The sequence below is a fragment of the Aplidium turbinatum genome, chromosome 17, assembly GCF_918807975.1.
Source record: "Aplidium turbinatum chromosome 17, kaAplTurb1.1, whole genome shotgun sequence".
In the NCBI taxonomy this organism is placed as follows: Eukaryota; Metazoa; Chordata; class Ascidiacea; order Aplousobranchia; family Polyclinidae; genus Aplidium; species Aplidium turbinatum.
Genome location: NC_137488.1, coordinates 17,378,122 through 17,390,041, shown reverse-complemented (window position 1 = coordinate 17,390,041; position 11,920 = coordinate 17,378,122). Strand labels below are relative to the sequence as shown.

Sequence of the window (11,920 nt, the reverse complement as noted above, 5' to 3'; positions counted from 1 at the left end):
TTAAAAGCTTCGAAACTTTACGTGAGAGTCTTGCATCTGCTTGCCTCACCAGTGTCAAAGAAGGAATTCCATTTGTAGTGGAGTGCGACGCTTCGGAGCATACCTTAGCTGCCACTTTAAATCAGGGAGGGCAACCTGTTGCCTTTCACTCTAGAACATTTTCTCGTTGCGAAGCAAACTATTCAACTGTAGAAAAAGAAGCTTCGGCTATCATGGATGCGGTTAGAAAGTGGAGCCATTTATTACATGGCCGCAAGTTTACACTTCTGACAGATCAAAGGGCCGTTTCCTTCATGTTTGACCCCAAACGACTAGGTAAAATTAAAAACAACAAAATCCAGCTCTGGCGTGCCGAATTGGGAAATTTCGATTACGACATCTTGCATCGACCCGGTAAGAGCAATCTAGTTCCAGATGCGTTATCCAGAGCGTGTACACTATCTTCTAACTCGCCCGATCTTACCAAAATCCATGAAAAACTTGGCCACCCTGGCATTACACGTTTGTCCCATTTCATTCGCACTAAAAATCTGCCTTTTTCTATGGAAGATGTCAAATATGTTTGTTTGCACTGCAAAGTCTGCGCTGAATTAAAACCTAGATTTTATCGTAAACCACCCGAATTGTTGATTAAATCGATGAGACCATGGGAAAGACTTAGCATTGACTTTAAAGGACCCCTCGATGGCAGGAATAAGTATATGTTGATTGTTGTTGATGAATATAGTCGCTATCCTTTCGCATTTGCATGTAAAGACATGACTTCGCCCACTGTTATTCGATGCCTTGGTCAACTCTTTTCTTTATTTGGTCATCCATTGTATATCCACAGCGACCGAGGCTCTTCATTCATGTCTCAAGATCTCAAGCAATATCTCTTAGACAGAGGAATTGCGAGTATTCGGAGTACACCGTATCACCCTACCGGCAACTCTCAATGTGAAAGAATTAACCAAACTGTTTGGAGAACTGTCAAACTCTTGTTAAGATCGTATGAACAGCCTGAGAGCTGCTGGGAGGCAGTTCTACCCGAAGCTTTGCACGCAGTACGATCTCTCTTATGCACTGCAACCAACACCACTCCCCACGAACGATTTCTGGGATTTAGTCGTCGAAGTATGTTCGGTCAATCTCTTCCTAGCTGGCTTATCCAGCCAGGACCAGTCCTACTCCGACGTTTTGTCAGAAATAAAAGCGATCCGCTTGTGGAAGAGGTCGAGCTATTGGACGCAAACCCAAGTTTCGCCCATGTGCGATTTCCCAATGGTCGGGAATCTTCCGTCTCAACCAACGATCTTGCTCCAACACCTAGAAAAGGACCAAACAATGATAACATGGTTTCTACTCCTTCTGAATCTCCCTCTCAAACTTCACTCACACAACAAAATCTTACATCAGAACCTCCATGTACACAACAAAACCCTTCACCAGAAACCGCAGGTACACAGCAAAATCTTACACCAGATATTGATGCAGATGCTCATACTTCTTCGGAATCTAATCATGAAATGACTAAATCTCCCTTAACCATTCCTACTCACCCGAGACGTTCTTCTAGAGTAACTAGACCACCTGAAAGATATGGTCACAATATATAGGATGTTTGAGGTGCCTGTAGGTAATGCATTTATTTATCATGTATGAAATGTATCTGTATGTTATTATATCGTTTTGTCAATTTGTTATTGTATTATTCGAAGATGGTGTTCCGAAGATGAAGGAGGGAAGAATGTGGTATTTACGTCTTGACAACGTCTGCAATTTGTGTTTGGTAGTTATGCCATCTGCTGCTTGATTAAGAAGCGCGATGCCTCTGGCACCGCAAGCAACCTTTCCTTTCAACTGCTTTGCCAGAGCGTCGCAGTCTTATGTTTGAAACTATATGTTACAGTAGAAGTTTGTGTTGTATGCCTACTACGTTACCTATTGCTATCAGTTTGTCTTTAGTTCTTATTGTTTTGTATTTCTATATTTCAGTGAATAAAAGCCTCAATTGGTTATTAAATGTTTCATCTCAGTTAACGCTACATAAATATAATGCCTACTTTAGACTGGCAATTAATCCATTCGGGTAGATGAAGCATAATGCCATCCAACGATAGTAAAATTGTTAAAATCCGAGCAGAAATGAGAAAGCTACAGCATATTTGGTGGAGGCAGTATTCACTGATCACATCAAACTGTGGGCGGCTTATACTGAACCACGATCGAATCGCCTTGAAAAATGCATTGGAAAAAAGCTTCGTCGAGCGGTTACGTTTGAACAACGATTGTTCGTTTTGTGGATTAGATATAAATGTGAAAGTTAACATATGAATAAACCAAGACCTACTCTTTTAATTTGTGTTGGTTTGATATTTTTATTGTAAAAAATAAATTGCTGAGAATTGGTACAAAATAGTAAAGTTTAAGTTAGCGCTGCATAAATATTATGCCTAGTTTAGACTGGCAATTAATCCATTCGGGTAGATGAGGTATCATGCTTTCCAACGATAGGAAAATTGTTAAAATCCGAGCAGAAATGAGAAAGCTACAGCATATTTGGTGGAGGCACTATTCACCGATCACAGCAAACAGGTGGCGGCTGAAATGAGAAAGCTGGAGGCACTATAACCAGAAGCTGGAGGCACTATTCCCTACAAATATTTAAAAATCAATAGCCATTCCGCTTTTTCTTCTATTCCGCGTTTTGCACCCTTCCTAAAAGAATCAATAAAAAATCAACCAGGTTTGGTAACTACAAAAACTTATTGGTAGAGCTTTCGCCGCCGTAAAGGCGGCTTCATCAGTACTCTATAAAATTACAAATAAATTAGCATTAAAAAAAGAATATGTAAAAAATTATAAAGTACAAGGTAACACTTCAAAAGGTAACGTTTGAACCACAGAAATAGAATAGATATAGAAGGCTCATTCCCATTCACGCTCCACACACCGCGATGGCACCACTCGAGTGCGCCCGCCGCCATCTTTGTTAGCACAACCAATCGTGAAAGCCTATTCAACCGGTACCTCTAAATACCCATTGTCAGGCATTGTCGGGCATTATCAGGTATTGTCAGGCATTGAAAGCTTTTTGGGGGGTTGTGGAGCATTTTCAGGGGTTGTCAAGCATTTTCAGGGGTTGTCAGGTATTGTAGAGTAGTCTAACTACTTTCAGGAATTGTTGGGAATTTCCAGGCATTGTCGATCATTATCAGTGGTTGACAGGCTTGTGAGGCATTGTCGAACATTTTCAGGCATTATCAAACATATTCAGGGGTTGTCGAGCATTTTGAGGGGTTGTCAGGCATTGTATAGTAGCTACTTTCAGGCATTGTCTAGGATTTCCAGGCATTGTCGATCATTATCAGTGGTTGGCAGGTTTGGTAGTCATTATGGAACATTTTCAGGCATTGTCGAACATTTTCAGGGGTTGTCGAGCATTTTCAGGGGTTGTCAAGCATTGCAGAGTAGCTACTTTCAGGCATTGTCTAGGATTTCCAGGCATTGTCGATCATTATCAGTGGTTGACGGGTTTGTTAGGCATTATGGAACATTATCAGGCATTGTCGAACATTTTCAGGGGTTGTCGAGCATTTTCAGGGGTTGTCAGGCATTGTAGAGTAGCTACTTTCAGGCATTGTCTAGAATTTCCAGGCATTGTCGATCATTATCAGTGGTTGACAGATTTTTTAGTCATTATAGAACATTTTCAGGCATTGTCGAACATTTTCAGGGATGGTCGAACATTTTCAGGGGGGGGCGGGAGGGGCGGACCGCCCCGGCGGCACGTCTGGGGGCGGCACTTTCAGACGACGATTTTTGATTTTGATTATAATCTGATAAAAAAACGCATTTCATTTTCACACAGGGCCGGATTTAGCTGATGGGGGGTCCGGGGCACTTTTAGATCGGAGGGCCCCCGTTCAAAAAAATTTTTTGTGCCTACGGCGCGAAACACCCCCTCGACGTCTACAGTAGCATTAATCCACCACTGCACAGCATTTTTCAGAAACTACAAATCTAAACAAAAAAAAAATAACACAAAATCACACTTTTTTCACGTATGGGGGCCCTTTAAAATTCGGGGGGTCCAGGGTACCTGCACCCTCTGCCCCCTTAAATCCGGGCTGGTTTTGCATGCTTTTTCTTGAAGGGGCGGCAAAACCTGAATCCGCCCCGGTCGGCACATTCCCTAGCTACGCCACTGCCGACAATGCCTGCCAGAAAGAATCTAAGGTACTTTACAATGTCTGACAACCCCTGACACCTAAAAATGTTCGACAATGCTTGAAAATATCTGACAATGCCTAACAACAAGCCTGTCAACCATTCATAATGATTGACAATGCCTGGAAATTCCCAACAATGCCTGAAAGTAGCTACTCTTCAATGCCTGACAACCCCTGAAAATGTTCGACAATGCCTGAAAATGTTCTATAATGCCTAACAAACCTGTCAACCACTGATAATGATCGACAATGCCTGGAAATCCTAGACAATGCCTGAAAGTATAGCTACCCAGTAAACATTGATTGTTGGGACAACATTGGCAAGAAGTTGGCCGCAACATTGGCAAGATGCAGACGCCAACATTGGCAAGATGTTTTATGCACCATTTGGATGCATCTGGCCAGCGTTGGCGTCTGCATCTTGCCACCGTTGGCTTCTGCATCTTGCCAACATTGGATTATGCATCTTGCCAACGCTGGCTTCTGCATCTTGCCAACATTGGCTTCTGCATCTTGCCAACGGTGGCAAAATGTTTTATGCACCATTTGGATGCATCTGGCCAGCGTTGGCGTCTGCATCTTGCCAACGCTGGCTTCTGCATCTTGCCAACGTTGGCTTCTGCATCTAGCCAACATTGGCTTCTGCATCTTACCAACATTGGCAAAATGTTTTATGCACCATTTGGATGCATCTTGCCAGCGTTGGCGTATGCATCTTGCCACCGTTGGCGTCTGCATCTAACCAACGACGACTTCTGCATCTAGCCAACGTTGGCTTCTGTATCTTGCCAACGTTGGCAAAATGTTTTATGCACCATTTTGCTTCATCTTGCCAACGTTGGCATCTGTATCTGGCCAACGTTGGCAAGATGGCTTGTGCACCATTTTGCTTCATCTGGCGCCTAAATTCTGGTTGACTTTTATGCACCATGATGCTGCTTCATCTGATCTATTGACTATTGTGATGCCCGCTCTTTGACCAAGGTTGGCCATGCGAAGCAAGCTGGTGCATAAAACATCTGAACAGCATTGGCATCTACATTTACCAAACGTCTCTGTACTTAAACCTCGCTCATCACCAAAAGTTTATTGTTGAACCTAGCTAATCCTTGGGCGAAAGAACAGCAGCAACACGGATTTATAAGCAACACTTCTCCCTTTGTGACAAAGCAAAGTAACAGCCGAGCTTCGTATATTTTCACATTTATTAGAAACAAGCCACATCAAATCGTATTGATAGATGGAGATTCATTGCACATCAGCAGCTTTTTCTTGTGTATCTTTATCATTGTGAATTCCTGCGAATGAAACAAAAATATTTAATTCAAGAGGGCTGTTTGGCAACAGTGTAGGAATCATAGGCGTAGCCAGGGGGGCAAAAGGGGCCAAGCCCCCCCAAATTTTCAAACTTTGGATTCCGAAGTTGAGCCCTTTGTTGAAAATGCAATAAAGTTTGTAGAAATTTATATCGTTTTCCAAGACATCTGGCTATTAACATCCCCAAGGACTTGTTTTACAGAAAGACAGAAAAACACAAGAAACAGAAATTACAGAAAGACACACAGAAAGACACCAATAAATTTTCCAAATCGTAAATCGCCCAAAATTTACGCGATTTACATTTCTTTGAACTAATTTGTGGAAGCAATTTCAGAATGGCTTACTCTGTTGGGCTTTTGTGTAGTTATTGAGTTTTTGTTTAGCTGTGTTTTTGGTGTTCTCTAATTTAGCCGCAGTTTTTGCCAGTTCGTGTGTAAGAGCTATCTTTAATAAGTTAATAGCTGTTTATCTGCTAATAAATTTCATACAAATATTACCCTAAAAGTGTTTTCAGAAAGCGCTATAATCCATTATTTGAGTGTAATTTTTCAAAAATTGTTCGGGGGAGCATGCCCCCGGACCCCCTTAGAATACGCGTGCCTTCGGCACGCTCTAACCCCGCTACCAGTTTTATTGCTTCAACTCACCAGGATACGCCACTGCACATCAAGTGGCGATGGCTTTAAATCAAACACTTTGTTGTTCTCTTCAATTCATCAAATATTTGGCCCCCCCAAAACATTTTTCTGGCTACGCCACTGTGTAGGATTTTGATCAGTTGTCGTTCAGGATACTACGAAGTTAATTGACAATCTGCAATATCAATGTAATATCCCTCTCTCCAACGTGCGTGACAAAAAACTTATCATTCGATTCTGCGCCACGCAGAGCAATAATCAAGTTCCAATACATTCTAATTGCGTGTACAGTAGTTATTCAACAACTAAAGCAACACATGCGCTGTTGTCTTTCAAACATACAACAAGCTCACCAAAAGTTAGTTTTTGCCGTTTTCAGCCACCTTGCCTGTCCTTCCAATTTCGAAATCACTCTGAAACTCTTCATCAATTTGCTGCACGGCAGCAGCTTTGTCGTGCGCCATCACCATGTCTAATCATGAAAGTAAAAAAAGAAGTGTTAAATCAGTATATAAATGCCGACATAGCCTACTAACCACCATGTTCGTTGTTCACATCAATGCGAATACACCACTAAAACATTTTCATACATTACTCAATACTCTTCACAATTACATCATACATTAATCAAAAGAACAAAATGGCATAGTTATGACATAATCATTTAGTCGTAGTAAAAACATTTATCCGTACTCACCAAGAACAATCTTTTTCAGATTTTTTTTTAAACAATCAAACGAGTGCTTAGACTTCACGACGTTTTTTTTTCCTTTCTTTTTTCTCGACATGCTTTGAACTGTGTTGTGTTCGATAATAATAGTTGGTAATAAGTCCACTGATACAATCGCTTGCATTTTTGCCAACAGCTTGACTTAAATTTGCTATCTGCAAAATGTAAATCGAATGTAATGACAGGGGTTTCATCCATCATATTAAAAAGCTTCAGCACTTGTTACAAACATTTTCGACTGTTACAAATGACAGCCAACGTTTAAAGTTTATTTCGGTATTCCAGACGTCTGTTTTGTTGCGTATGTAGGTCGCAGTGTAGGCTACTGTAGGCTATGTTGTCGAAATGGGCGCAAAATAAAACATGTTATTATTATTATTATTATTCAGTTGACGGCAATGAAAGCTACATTTGCAAATACTCTACAACCATCACAGACCTATCCACACGACATAAAAATACAAACACATTCAAGCAGTCAGGCAAACACTGCCGGAGCAGCAAAATCAAAGATTGAGCAGAACCCTAGTACACATGTTGTGGGACATCACAAGCTCTGCTACTTTGCTGATATCTTCTTAGCACTCATCTAGGAGCACTGGCACTAAATTTGTCACGAGAATATTTCATATGAAAGTTTTCCATTGGTCATTGAGTTTTATAAATTTCTCTAAATTGAGTTTTATAACTTTCTTTAAATTGTGTAAACGTAGCCTAGTGACAAAAACGACTTTACACAATTATTTCAGGTTCAATGAATAAAAGACATTCACTTACCAGGTTTTCATAGACATTGTCGTAAGTCATTCCTATAGTTTCATTTTGATCATTTCTAAAACTTCTTTCGGCCGTAATAGGCCTATCTCAATTGAATTCGATTTTTTATATTTTCGATGCAAGAAGCGAAAATTCCTCTTAGCGCTGTTGACATAAGCATTGTGCTTTCGGCTCTCCACGTAATTGTGTATTGAGCACAACGGCCATGATTGAACAGTCGAAGTGAATCGAGTGACGTCATAATCCCTTTAGCAAAGGATTACGTCATGGCCTTTGTCTTCCTTCATAAAAAAAACAAGTTCTTCTGCTAAATTGCATCTCCTCACGTTGATATAACACATCGCCGCATTCTAAAGCTTTGTTGCCTTCTTTCACTTCAACGCGTCATATTGCCCAGTCAAAGTTTAAGTAGTGACGTCATAATGGAGTTTTCACAACAATTATTGTGCCTGCAGTATTGTTCTATGCACCGCGAGAGGAGAAAAAACGATTCGCCGCATCGTTGAAAGTAAAAGTAGCGATCGTTTTGTGAAATCTCGCTTCAAGAAATTGAGGAGAGATTTCGACGCAACATGACTGCTCCTGAAGCAGGCCTATTGTGCAAGCTTTGCTACATTTAAAGTAAAGACGCCCCTTTGTTGGCGACACGAGAATCTCACCCACGTGGTCAAAATCAGACAGTGAGCGAGACTGCTCTCAGAACAAAATCAACATCAATCGATTTTTTTTACATTGATTCAGCGTCTGCAGACAGGTCAGCAGCGCGGCGGCAGTGCAGCCGCAACTCAATGATTACATGATCACCACAATCATGCTGCTGTGTCGAGCGCTACTAAACATCAACAAGTGAATTCGATTAAGCTTACAAGTTGTTTTAAATTTTCTTGAACTGCACGCAAATTTTGAGGTTAGTCCTGAAAAAATGTTTTCAAAAATATTACAAAACATTTTAGTATAGTTAAACTTGAAAATTAAAAAAGCTTTTGTTAAACACAAGAAAAAAATGAAGACCTGGCAACTTGAATTAGCAACCACGTTTTTAAGTTTATCGCTTGTTAGTTACCTTACCAACGTCTGCAGACGTTGAATCAATGTAAAAAGAACGGATTATGCTAGTTGGGTATTGCAGGCGCCAAAGCCTAAACTTTCTGGAAGTGTTCTCTGAATCACAATACATTTATTGCACTAAATTATCTGAAGCAATTGAATATGAACAAACGATTTTTATCATGGCGTTGTTGGTACAAGAATACGGTATGCGAAAGAAACTGTGTTTTTCCACTAAACCACATGAGTCATTTAGTTAAAGAGTCATTTTATCGTTGGCTATTAATATTTTCAAAGAATAAATCCAGTGAAGCTGAAATAAAGTAGCCAACGTTGCAATTGTTTATTTTGTAGAAACGCGTAGGGCAGTGGTTCTTAACCTATGGGTAATTACCCACATGTGGGTAATTTCAGGATAGCAGGTGGGTAATCAGCTGAACCAGAATATTTAGAATTATAGATGTAACAAACAATGTCACAGAGCTCTGTAAGTGGTAAAGTTGCTTTATTACTTATGCTTTTTTTATGTTTTGAGTCCGTTCAAAACAACCAAACAAGCACAGTGATATTTTATCATTTTTAGAATTCTTTCGTCATAGTGATTTATTTTTCGCATCATTTTTGTTGCCGGTTTTATGTATTTCATTTTTGTGACATATTAGTAAGATTTTTCTTGTATAATCAGTTCAGTTACAGTTGTTTTATGAGCAAGCTTGATGGCTGCGTTGCTGTTAGCAGTTGTTTGAAGTAGTTTATATAGCTAAGTGTACATTTAGAGTTAGTGTTGAGACGAGCGAGCTATATTCTTTTGAAGATGAAAGCTTGAGAAAATTCTGGGGAATGATGGGGAAAGCAATAAGCATATCCAAAAGTTGTGCAAAACCACTAACATTGTTGACTATGTTCCATTCCACTTATCTCTGTGAATCAGCATTTTCAAGTGTTGTTGCTTTGAAGTCAAAACTTCGAAACAAGCTGTTAGATCTGAAGTCAGATTTGCTTTGTGCAGTATCCAAAATCGCACCCAATATTGCATCGATTGTACACAAAAACAGCGCAAATGTCTCACTGAAACTATTGATGCCGTTCTTTACGTTAAATGTTGTTTTTGCTGAATAACGCTGTTTTATATTTTTAATATGGTAAAATAGATAAAATTAGATTTTGGGTAATGGGACTTTGATCTGGACAGAAATGGGTAATAAGGGAAAAAAGGTTAAGAACCCCTGGCGTAGGGCGAATGGAAACTTTAAACTGGTTCGGTATCAAGCACGTTATCGCGTTCGCGTTTTGTTGCTCCTACCTTTTTCTAGACCTCTGCTCCGTTTGGCATAAACAAACTTGGCAAACTGTTGGCTACACTTCTGACCAACGCTGGTCTTAAATATTCATAGTATACTTGTACGGTATCAAAAAATAATAACAGCATTGATAGCCTATTATAAAAATGTAAAATTGTAGCAAAATCATGGTATACATTTGCATAATTTTAAAGAAAACACCGAAATTGTTATGAATTGGCACAACGCTGGCAATGCTTCTGACCGATGTTAGCCAACCACACAACTGTGTTTTGAAGCAATACCACATGAAAAGAGGTTTGTGTTAGTAATTTTAAAGATTAAAACAAATAAACCTGAAATAAAATCTTTGAGACCTTTTTGAACGCATGATAAGAAATAAGTTATTGAAATTGATGGCGTATTGTTGGCAACATGTTGGACATAAATGCCAATCTTGTGCCCTCACATCCAGCATATAGCCGACATTGCAATTGTTTATTTTGTGGAAACGTGTAGGGCTAATGGAAAGTTTAAACTGTTTGGGTATCAAGCACGGAATCACGTTCGCGTTTCTGTTGCTCCTACCTTTTTCTAGACCTCTGCTCCGTTTGGCATAAACAAACTTGGCAAACTGTTGGCTACACTTCTGACCAACGCTGGTCTTAAATATTCATAGTATAGGCCTACTTGTACGGTATCAGAAAATAATAACAGCATTGATAGCCTATTATTATAATGTAAAATTGTAGCAAAATCATGGTATACATTTGCATAATTTTAAAGAAAACACCGAAATTGTTATGAATTGGCACAACGCTGGCAATGCTTCTGACCGATGTTAGCCAACCACACAACTGTGTTTTGAAGCAATACCACATGAAAAGAGGTTTGTGTTAGTAATTTTAAAGATTAAAACAAATAAACCTGAAATAAAATCTTTGAGACCTTTTTGAACGCATGATAAGAAATAAGTTATTGGAATTGATGGCGTATTGTTGGCAACATGTTGGACATAATTGCCAATCTTGTGCCCTCACATTCAGCATATAGCCGACGTTGCAATTGTTTATTTTGTGGAAACGTGTAGGGCTAATGGAAAGTTTAAACTGTTTGGGTATCAAGCACGTTATCGCGTTCGCGTTTTGTTGCTCCAGCCTTTTTCTAGACCTCTGCTCAGTTTGGCATAAACAAACTAAAATGAAACTACTTTGTTGGCAAACTGTTGGCTACCCTTCTGACCAACGCTGGTCTTAAATATTCATAGTATACTTGTACGGTATCAGAAAATAATAACAGCATTGATAGCCTATTATTAAAATGTAAAATTGTAGCAAAATGATGGTATACATTTGCATAATTTTGAAGAAAACACCGAAATTGTTATGAATTGGCACAACGCTGGCAATGCTTCTGACCGATGTCAGCCAATCACACAACTGTGTTTTGAAGCAATACCACATGAAAAGAGGTTTGTGTTAGTATTTTTACAGTTTAAAACAAATAAACCTGAAACAAAATCTTTAAGACCTTTTTGAACGCATAATAAGAAGTATTAAAATTGTTGGCGTAATGTTGGCAATGTTGGCAAAATGTTGGACAAAATTGCCAGCCTTGTGCCAACATACCCAGCATATAGCCGACGCTGGCCCAGCAATCAATGTTTGCTGGGTACTCTACAATGCCTGACAACCCCTGAAAATGCTCGACATCCCCTGAAAATGTTCGACAATGCCTGAAAATGTTCTATAATGCCTAACAAACCTGTCAACCACTGATAATGATCGACAATGCCTGGAAATCCTAGACAATGCCTGAAAGTATAGCTACTCTACAATGCCTGACAACCCCTGAAAATGCTCGACATCCCCTGAAAATGTTCGACAATGCCTGAAAATGTTCCATAACGCCTGA

General features: G+C 39.6%; 1 long non-coding RNA gene across 1 annotated transcript; it reads right to left on the bottom strand.

Annotated features, from left to right (window-relative positions):
• Positions 1-5,274: 5,274 nt before the first annotated feature.
• Positions 5,275-7,816, bottom strand: LOC145786099 (uncharacterized). Its single transcript, XR_014291270.1, has 4 exons — positions 7,680-7,816; positions 6,870-7,057; positions 6,526-6,644; positions 5,275-5,512 (listed from the first exon to the last, which is right to left on the bottom strand). It is a non-coding gene; the product is annotated as an uncharacterized LOC145786099 (long non-coding RNA).
• Positions 7,817-11,920: the final 4,104 nt, after the last annotated feature.